At 42.0% G+C, this 9,399-nt stretch overlaps 1 long non-coding RNA gene across 5 annotated transcripts; it reads right to left on the bottom strand.

The window, feature by feature from the left end:
• On the bottom strand, nt 6,153-8,915 carry LOC109707323. 5 transcript variants are annotated; one of them, XR_002215466.1, is made up of 8 exons: nt 8,763-8,915; nt 8,477-8,688; nt 8,212-8,384; nt 7,944-8,102; nt 7,674-7,729; nt 7,093-7,208; nt 6,595-6,724; nt 6,153-6,334 (listed from the first exon to the last, which is right to left on the bottom strand). It is a non-coding gene; the product is annotated as an uncharacterized LOC109707323 (long non-coding RNA). The 5 variants fall into 5 exon arrangements; XR_002215468.1 differs by lacking the exon at nt 6,595-6,724; XR_002215467.1 differs by lacking the exon at nt 6,153-6,334 and having other exon boundaries at nt 6,477-6,724; nt 8,477-8,651.

Below are 9,399 nucleotides of genomic sequence, written 5' to 3' on the forward strand. Positions count from 1 at the left end.
TCCGGTGATGCTCCTGAGGCTGGGGGATCTGGAGCTGGTGTAGGAGATGATGATGATGATGACGAGGACACTGAGTGACTTCTTCCTCGAGCTCTGTTTTTCTACGTTGCTTTTTAGAATGATGTTTTAGTTTAGCTTTGCTTGCTTATCTTTCTTTTGCATGTTTTTACTTTTGCTTTAGGCTTGTAACTATGACTTGACTACTCTTTTTGCTTCTTAGTGTGTTCTTTCTCTCTATGCTTTATTTTTGGCAATTTTTTGACAAAAAGGGGAAGATCATAAGAAGAAGAACATGTATTGATCAAAGCAGAGGATGAAGAGGTTGAATTTCAAAAACAAAGGGGGAGAGGTGATTGAGAACAAAAGGGGAAAAAGGTATAAGAATCTAATGTTATACATTATCTTGGATACTCTCTGTTTTGCAGGAAATCAAGACTTCAAGACTCCTAGTTGCGTCTAAGTCATAGAGTCTATTTTAGGAGTTTTTTGATGTACTTTTGAGTTTCGAATTGTATATGGACTACATGTGAGGGATTCGATGTTTTGGTGATGACATTGAACTTCATTTTTTCTTTAAGATGTAATTTTTGAGTTTTTGTGTGTTTTGTCACGAAATTGCCAAAGGGGGAGATTGTTAAGTCTTGTGTGTTGGCAAGTTTCGTGAAGTAAGTCGGAGTCTTGAAGAATCGGTGCGTATCGTCGAAGATCGAAGAATTCAAGATTTCGAAGAAATTGAAAAATGACTCACGATGTGAATCACGATGTCCAGGTAAAGTGTTAATTCATGTTATGGTGATTCATACTTAGTTGTAGGCATTAGAATCATAATATCAATGTTTATTGAATTAGAAAGTGCATCGGAATTTTGCAAAACCCGAAATGGTGAAAATTTGCAAAGTGTATCGGTACAACATCAGAAGTGTACCGGTACAAAATGTGTACCGGTACAGCCATCAATATGTAAACGGTTTCACTGTTTCGTCAGTTTTTTTGTGTCGTCATCGTGTAACCGGTGACAGCTTAAAGTGTACCGGTATACAGTGTAAAATCGTGAAAACTTTTTAATCCGACTCCGGTTGATTCTAAAGTCTATAAATAAGCTATTGGGGTTCTATAACAGATTAAGCATCATGAAAATACATGTTTAAGAAACCCTAGAGGCTCGGATTTTATCTGAAACCTATTTTCTACATATTAGCCTCTTTTAGATCAAATCGAGAAATTGTAATTTGATATCAATATGTCGATTTGATCTTCGTTTCGCTTGGAGATCTATTTCCTGATTTCATCGATACTCTAAGCGAAGGATCACCATACACATGATGTTCTTCATGATGGCGTCGTGGATTTGGCGTGATTGACGACGGTTCGTGGATTCAGATCGTGAGCTTCGTGGATTCGGAGTGGAGGCATTTCGTGGATTCGGAACGTGGCGTTCATGGATTTGAACGTAAGGGCATGGACAACTCGGAGGATTGCGCGAGAATCATAGGAGGTTAAGAAAGGTCGAGTCCGTGGAGTCGGTAATCACCTTGTAATCTTTTCTCTTAGTGAATTATTTTTTTGCGTGTTGATCCCGTGGGTTTTTCTCCAAGTTGGAGTTTTCCCACGTAAATCTCGGTTTGATTTTTATTTTCCACATTTATTTTTATCGCATTGAGATTTGTGATTTTTGGCTATTACACACCTATTCACCCCCTCTAGGTGTTAGATACAATCTAGATAGATCTTTGGGCTCCTCAAAACTTTCAATAGATAGATATCACAAATACAATAGCTAATATGCCGAAAGGAAAGGTAATAGTAATAGAACCTGTAACTACCGCTACTGTAAAATAGAACAGAATGCATACATGAATATCATAAATACAGTAGCAATGATGCGTGGGTAAACAGCAGTACATAGGGGTATAACTAGCCGCTACTGTAAAACAGAACAAAATGCAAGTATGCATCAACCGGACGATCAGTCTAAAAAATACCCAATCAGAAACCTGGCATGATGGGCTGCAGGCCTCAAGCTTATGCCACTACCACTCTATTTGTATATGACCCAGTTCTGACCGCTGGGCTTACGGGCTGCATATTACCCAGTTCTGACCGCTGGGCTCACGGACCGGCACATCCAACCACTTTTTCAGAAAAGAACACCTGGCCACGGTGGATCAGACCGCTGGTGTTCGTGAAATGCGAACGAATATGTCACACCCCCGCCCTGAAACCCCTACCAATTTGGCACGGTTGGGGCGCGGTGAACGGACGCCGAACGGGCAGCAACTCCCCTACCCGCCCAAGGCTCACAACCTGATCATGTACAAGAATTTACCCAGGAAAATTAAATTCATACATACACGATCAACGGGGAACAAATAGTGCCAACAACGAAGAGCAAGTAATCCACAAGATACACAAGTGAAATAAAGACAGAACTACTAGCTATTATATCACAATTGTATTCTTTATACAATTATATTTTTTTTCCCAAAATGATAATATGTCATCAAAATACACTCTCCAATCCTCTCCTACATGAATCTCTCTCAAATACATAGGTGTGCTAATGCAAAAGAAAAGCTACTACATGCTACTGCTCGGGCGCGATGCACTTGCCGTGATCCTCGCCCGGCGAACTGGTACTAGGCCCTGCAAAAAAGTAGGGTCAGAACTATCTTCCATAGTTTCCAGTGGGTTCGGCCGCCGACTTCGCCGATCTCCCCACTATGTCCGAGTGGGCAAAAGCAGGTAGATAGATAGATAAATAGAAATCAAAGCTGTAAATGCGATAGTAGGAAAACTATGCTACTATGCCCAAAATCATGTATCATGCATGCATGTATCATATAGTGAAATGTCAACTTACCATGTCCAACCATAATGTCCAATAAGCAATGTTCAATTAACGATGCTATACGCTTGTTCCATTAATCCTTGGCGATCCACTTGGGTTCGCCCATGACTCACCTCAAACATCGTATGGTAAGGAGACGCACCTCGCTCTCAAACCCGGGGCTGTCTGTAGGACATCAACTCGTTCCTCTCGCACCAAACTCCGGAGTGCACGAAGACTCGGGTAGAGCGACCACCACAAGTATAAACAGACTGTGAGTATGATCAATCCTCTCAACTCGAGGATACCCTACAACTCTAAGGTTACAAGTGACTTGGGAATCCACCTATCCCAATGTCCAAATACTATGTTTGGCCTCATCATGTGTTTATGCAATAAGTCATTTTCTAGAAAATCCACGTATCCCTAAGTTCACATGCCTCTAGTGTTATTTACACTAAGTCATATACTATTCATCATGTCTTTACATTCATCGAGTTCATTTTTCTTCCTCAGCACTATAGGATCCAAATGTCAAGACCCAATCCTTATCTAGCCGAAATCATGCATTTCTACTCATACATCGATGTCAATAGCAAGCATAAGGAATGGAAATACGATGCAATCCTATAATGCATATGAAAGAGATGCAATTCATAAATGCTAAGACATAGAAAGGAGCCCGGTTGGTTCGGGATGACACCACCCACCTTTTGATGACGTGGACGGTTCGGAAACGCTATTCGGCACACTTTACGACGAGGTCTCCACCACCTAGGTAGAAACGAAGCTTATTCAATGTTGTTTCATCCTTATCTCTTTATCCGATCGATGAATCATAATTCCGACTTCGCCAACGCGTTTAAACACCCACCAATTAGGTTTAGATGCTATCAAAAGAGATCAATCTCATCATTTATCAAAAACCCCCATTTGGGTGCCCTAGGGTTCATATCTTGCAATTAGCACTATAGAACCCTAGCTTCTAGCTCTATTCCACCATTAATGGTGCTAGAGGTCCATTTGACCTCATTCCCAAAGCTCAAAACCCAAAACCCTAGGTTCTACCATATTAGGGTTTAGAGCTTACCTCTAGTGCTAGCTCCAAAGGGAAGAGGAGAGGGAGATGGAGGTGTCCAAGGCCTTCTCCTTGATCTCTTTCTTCTTCTTCACCTTTCTTTCCTTCTTTTTCTTCCTCTCATTCTTCTCCTTCTACTTTGCTTCAAGAGAGGGAGAGAGAGAAAGAGCTTAGAAAGAGAGAGAAAGAGAGAGAGAGAGAGAGAGAGAGAGAGAGAGAGAGAGGAGAGTGTTTGGGAGTAGATGAGAGAAAGAGAGAGGGCTTTCCTCTCTAATACCCTCCATCTATTATAACAAATGCAGCTAAGCCCCTCAACTTTGCTTCTCTCAAACAGCTTTGCCTGGGCAATTTTCGTGCGGAAGGACCGGTCCTCCCAATGAGGGACCGGTCCCCGAGAGCCTTCAGCCAGGGTTGCGCTCACGGGAACCGGTCCCTCGGTCGGGGGACCGGTTGCATTGCGCGTCCGCTGCAGCCCCAGCTACGGGGACCGGTCCTTCTTTGCCAGGGACCGATCCTCGAGAGCAAACTCTGCGGAGACCTTGGTTTGCTCGAATTCCTGCTTACGGGAACCGGTCCCTCCCCCTAGGGACAGAATCTGCTAAGTGCAGATTTTGCACTATTTGCTCTCGTGGACTCACTTTCAATGCACTTTTTGGGTTCTAGACATCTTTAGCTTCTCCAAAGCCTACCTACTCGACAATTAGTTGATCCTCCATGAAGTTCAACTCTCAGATTTCGAGAATTCACTACATTACATCCTCCTCTCCTTAAAAAAGAGTTTCGTCCTCGAAACTGATTCAACTTAAATTAAACTCAGTTTCCATACCTTATTCCTCAAACAAGTGAGGATGATGCTTTCTCATCAGATCCTCGAGTTCCCAGGTGGCCTCGCGATCATCATGATTGCTCCACCGAATTTTCACGTAGGGAATCTCGCGATTTCTCAGTTTTTGCACTTCTCGAGCAATAACCAACACCGGAAATTCTTCATAGCTCAAGTCCTCTTGGAGCTCCGGTGGCTCATACAGTAGAGCATGCTCGGGATCATGAATGTATTTGCTAAGATGGGAGATGTGGAACACGTTATGCACATCTGCGAGCTTCGGCGTTAATGCAAGCAGATAAGCTATGGTCCCAATTTGTTCCAATATCTCATAAGGTTTGATGTATCGGGGACTTAGCTTCCCCTAAACTCCAAACCGCTTTACACCCCTCATGGGTGAGACCTTCAAGAATACGTGGTCGCCTACTGCAAACTCCAAGTCTCGACGGCGCTTGTCCACATAGCTTTTCTGCCTTGATTGCGCCGTGAGCAATCTCTTGCGAGCAAGACGGACTTTCTCCTCTACTTCCCGCAACACATCGGGGCCAAATTTAGCCCGCTCGCCCACATCGCTCCAGTGTATAGGAGATCGACACTTCCGCCCATAAAGAGCCTCGAATGGTGCCATCTCCACACTAGCATGATAACTGTTATTATAGGCGAACTTGGCCATCGGCAGATGATCACACCAACTCCTTTTATAGTTTATGACATACACTCGCAACATATCCTCCAGACTTTGAATGGTCCTCTCTGTTTGCCCATCTGTCTGAGGATGGAATGCTGTACTAAAATTGAGCTGTGTGCTAAGGGTTTCCTGCAGGCTTTTCCAGAAATGTGAAGTGAACCGGGGGTCGCGATTCGACACAATTGACTTCGGCACCCCGTGCAGTCTCACTACCTCATCGAGGTATATCTAAGCCAATTTGTCACCTGTCCATGTGGTGTGGATCGGCAAAAAGTGGGCCGACTTCGTTAATCGATCCACAATTACCCAAATTGCATCGTGGCCGCCTGATGAACGAGGCAAGCTGACCACGAAATTCATCGATATATCTACCTATTTCCAAACAGGGATCGGTAGGCTGACCTGCTGGAAATTGACGCTCTGCTTTCACTCGTTGGCATACTAAACATTTCGCCACGAAGCGTCCAACATCACCCTTCATTCCAGGCCACCAATAGTGTCACGTCCCGATATCGCCAATTTGGTCGATCCGGGCCTGTACACAGACGCCGAACGGACAGCACCTCCTCTGTCCGCCCAAGGCTCAACCACAACGAGTATCTGTATAAAGAAATGAACAACTCTCAGGATAACATTTCAGTATACACGGCTTTCACGAAGGCAAGCAACAATCACAAGTGATAAGAAGCTAACTATACATGAAATTCACTGTAATTTTAAAACTCTAAAACTGAACTATAAACTGGATAACTGAGGCATTTAGTTATTTACATCATTTACACTTTCATTTACATTTCTCTCTATTCAATATTATGTACAACATGAAACCCAAAATGGTATACCACTAAACTCGGGTGTCTGCTAGCTAGGCTGCTGGGCTCTTGCCACGATTCTCGGCCACACCGCTCGCACTGGAATCTGTATGGTTAGTAGTATGAAAATTACTAAAAGTTCCCAGTGGGTTCGGCCGCCGACCTCGCCGACTCACCCACTAGGTCTTTTCAGGCATATGTAGGCAAGAAAAGTAAATACATAGTAACCAACAATAACATGTAACTACTACAGTGCCTGTACAAAGCTAAAAGAAACAATATATAATAACTGATAAATATGCATGCATACTTTTAATGATGTTACCCAATAAAACTGGTTAACCCTTTTGGTTAACAATAACTCACCGACGATATCCCAAATATCGGAGAGACGCAAGTTACATCCCGACGGGACTGTCAACTCGGGGAGACGCTAGCTCCTGATCCAGTTAAGATGACTACTCCGGAGCTCATCGTTCAAGGAGGAGCGACTTTCCTTGAACATAAAACTGAGGTGAGTATGATCTGATCTTCCTTTAGAAGATCCAATGAAAGACAATGCTACACTTTACTCTAACTAGCCCTTTATGCTAGTTTTACAATTTCATTCTCGATGCTAACCAAATATCTAGTCATGATGTCACCCAATTCACTATTGTTATAGTCAATGCATTTATAGGGTTCTATGTCCACATATTAATATTCATAGGTTCTTCTTTTGATAAAAATTCAAATATTCAATTATCACTTGCATAATGCCAGTACCCTATAATGCATGAATATGAGTAATTCATATATAAATATGCTCAATGAAATATCATAGACATAAAGGGGGATTCAAAGATTTCGGATAGCACCACCCACCTGTAGGGATGCCAACAAACTGGAATCACCGTCTCGCACTGTCTCAACAACGAGCTCTCGCGACTCCGTGCAAATAGAGCTAAAACGGCTTCTACCGTAATTCGTGCGCCGCAGACCTGTCGGAATGTCAATTTAGACTTCCGAGCATGTTTAACTTTCATTCTAAACCATTCTTGAAGTTAACTTAACTTGGTCTCTCCTTTTAACATTATGCATGTAGATATCCATATATACATACATATATACCTACTACATATAGCATCAACCAGTTTTAGAGGATTCAACTAAGAACTCCTCAATGCCAATTCGAGTTTCCTTTAGTTCATGCTGACTCATACTTATCTCAATTAGTTGCTTAATTACTCTATTTCATTTGCAAGAGTACTCAATTTCCATGCTGAAGTAATGCTGAAATCTGCTCCATTGCAATCATTTCAGCACACAAGAATCAATTCCATATTTTATAACTCCTCTAACTAATAAACATCCTTTAAATTCAGATTTAAGATAGGTCATCTTAATATTTATTATTTCATTGAGATGGAGTACACTCTTCGAATCAGAAAATGGCTTGTCCATACCTGATTTTAGAACTTCACTGAGCCCTTCTTCAATTCAACTTCATGAGGTAGCAGCCCTACAACCCGCAAGCACCGAGTTGTCAGCTTCAGGTGGCAACATCAATTTTGATACTTAATAATGCATTCTAATTTCAGCTTATGTATATATATCACTACATTCATACCTATTACATACAATGGGCTAGTTTACACTTCCATCAGCTTATACTACAAAGAACTTCACATTAACTACTTTCCAAGGCAAGTAAGTAATTCTTCCATCAAGTTTACCGTAATTTGGAGTTCCTCCTAGTTACTTTCAGCTGTCACAAGAAATAATCTTGCTTTACTAGCTTCTCTTCACAATCTGCTCTTCACAATCTGCTTAATTGGAAGCTTCACTATGCTCCCTCCTCCATCTGGGTGTCCAGAATTTTCCAATTTTCAGCACTACAATTCGGAAATTAGGGTTAACATACCTCCAATTTCATCTCCATTGATTTTCACACATGTATTTATACATATTATATGTTATTCCAGCAGTAACTACTCCTTTTACCTAAGATTTTGAGTTTCCCTCAGCTGAAGCTTTAACTTGGCAGCTCTACTCAGCCCCAAGCTTGAGACTTTACCAATCTCTTCCTCTAATCTGGACTGCAACTTCTCAGCTGTAGCTCCAACAGCCACAACTCAGTCCACAAGCCTTTTCCTTTCTCAGCTTTACTTAGTTCCCTGCACACATATAGACAAATACTAATTTAACTCACTTAGAAGTATTGCTGCTATGCTATTCTATTAAGCATAGCACAGGAGCAATTACTCACTTCAATTTCCAAACTTCCTTAATCAAGGCATCAACGTAGCAGCCGCAATCAGCATGGAATTTTGAATTCCATGCACATCAAGCTCCCAAGCTGTACCAAGCTGGGTCTGCACTTGGCACCCTGCGAGAATCAGGTTAGCCCCAAATTCCAAGCTCTCTCAGCTAGAATCCCTGCTCTGCAGCATCAACAAGCCCAATCTATCAAGCTGCCAGCTGCAAGAAGTCCATATAAACATCCTCTCCAAAGTAATTAACCTATCTAGAAATAAATACTAAAGATGCTGTACCAGGTTGTTCAGCAACTCCAACAGCAGGAATTCTCTGTTTGGATCAGGCTTTACTCCTCAGCCCGCAACTCCCCAAGCTGCCAACATCAACTTCCTCAACCCTTCCTTAGCCTAGAGAGAGAGGAAGAAGAAAAGAGATGAAAGAAGGAGAGAGAGAGAAGAGTCCTGGTGGTTAGACAGGTGTTATTAACTAGGAGTAAGGTGATTAGGTTGGAATTTTTACAACTTAACCCCTCAATTCAACAAAATTACCTTTTAGCCCTGCTGCAGATTTCTATATGCTAGTACCTCATTGAGGTACACATCTGTACCTCACTGAGGTACACAATACAATTCTGCAGTATGCTGAATTTCTGGCAGCAACAGCAAATCAAGACCATTTCGTATTTCTAATTTGCCTCGAACACGTCTAATCACTTCCAATTCATGCCAAATAACCTCTACAAGTTACCAAATTAATTTGGAAGCGATTAATTCTCATTTTAGCAATATTATGATCAATTTGATCCTAATTAGCCCGTAGTCGAAATCCGACATATTACAAATAGTGTATTTTCAATCCTTGATACATTTTGGTGCTACCCGTGTGATCACAATAAGGCGACCGATGTGCCTCTTGTAAGATTAGCTCTTGAAT

Source organism: Ananas comosus, linkage group 3 (genome assembly GCF_001540865.1).
Source record: "Ananas comosus cultivar F153 linkage group 3, ASM154086v1, whole genome shotgun sequence".
In the NCBI taxonomy this organism is placed as follows: Eukaryota; Viridiplantae; Streptophyta; class Magnoliopsida; order Poales; family Bromeliaceae; genus Ananas; species Ananas comosus.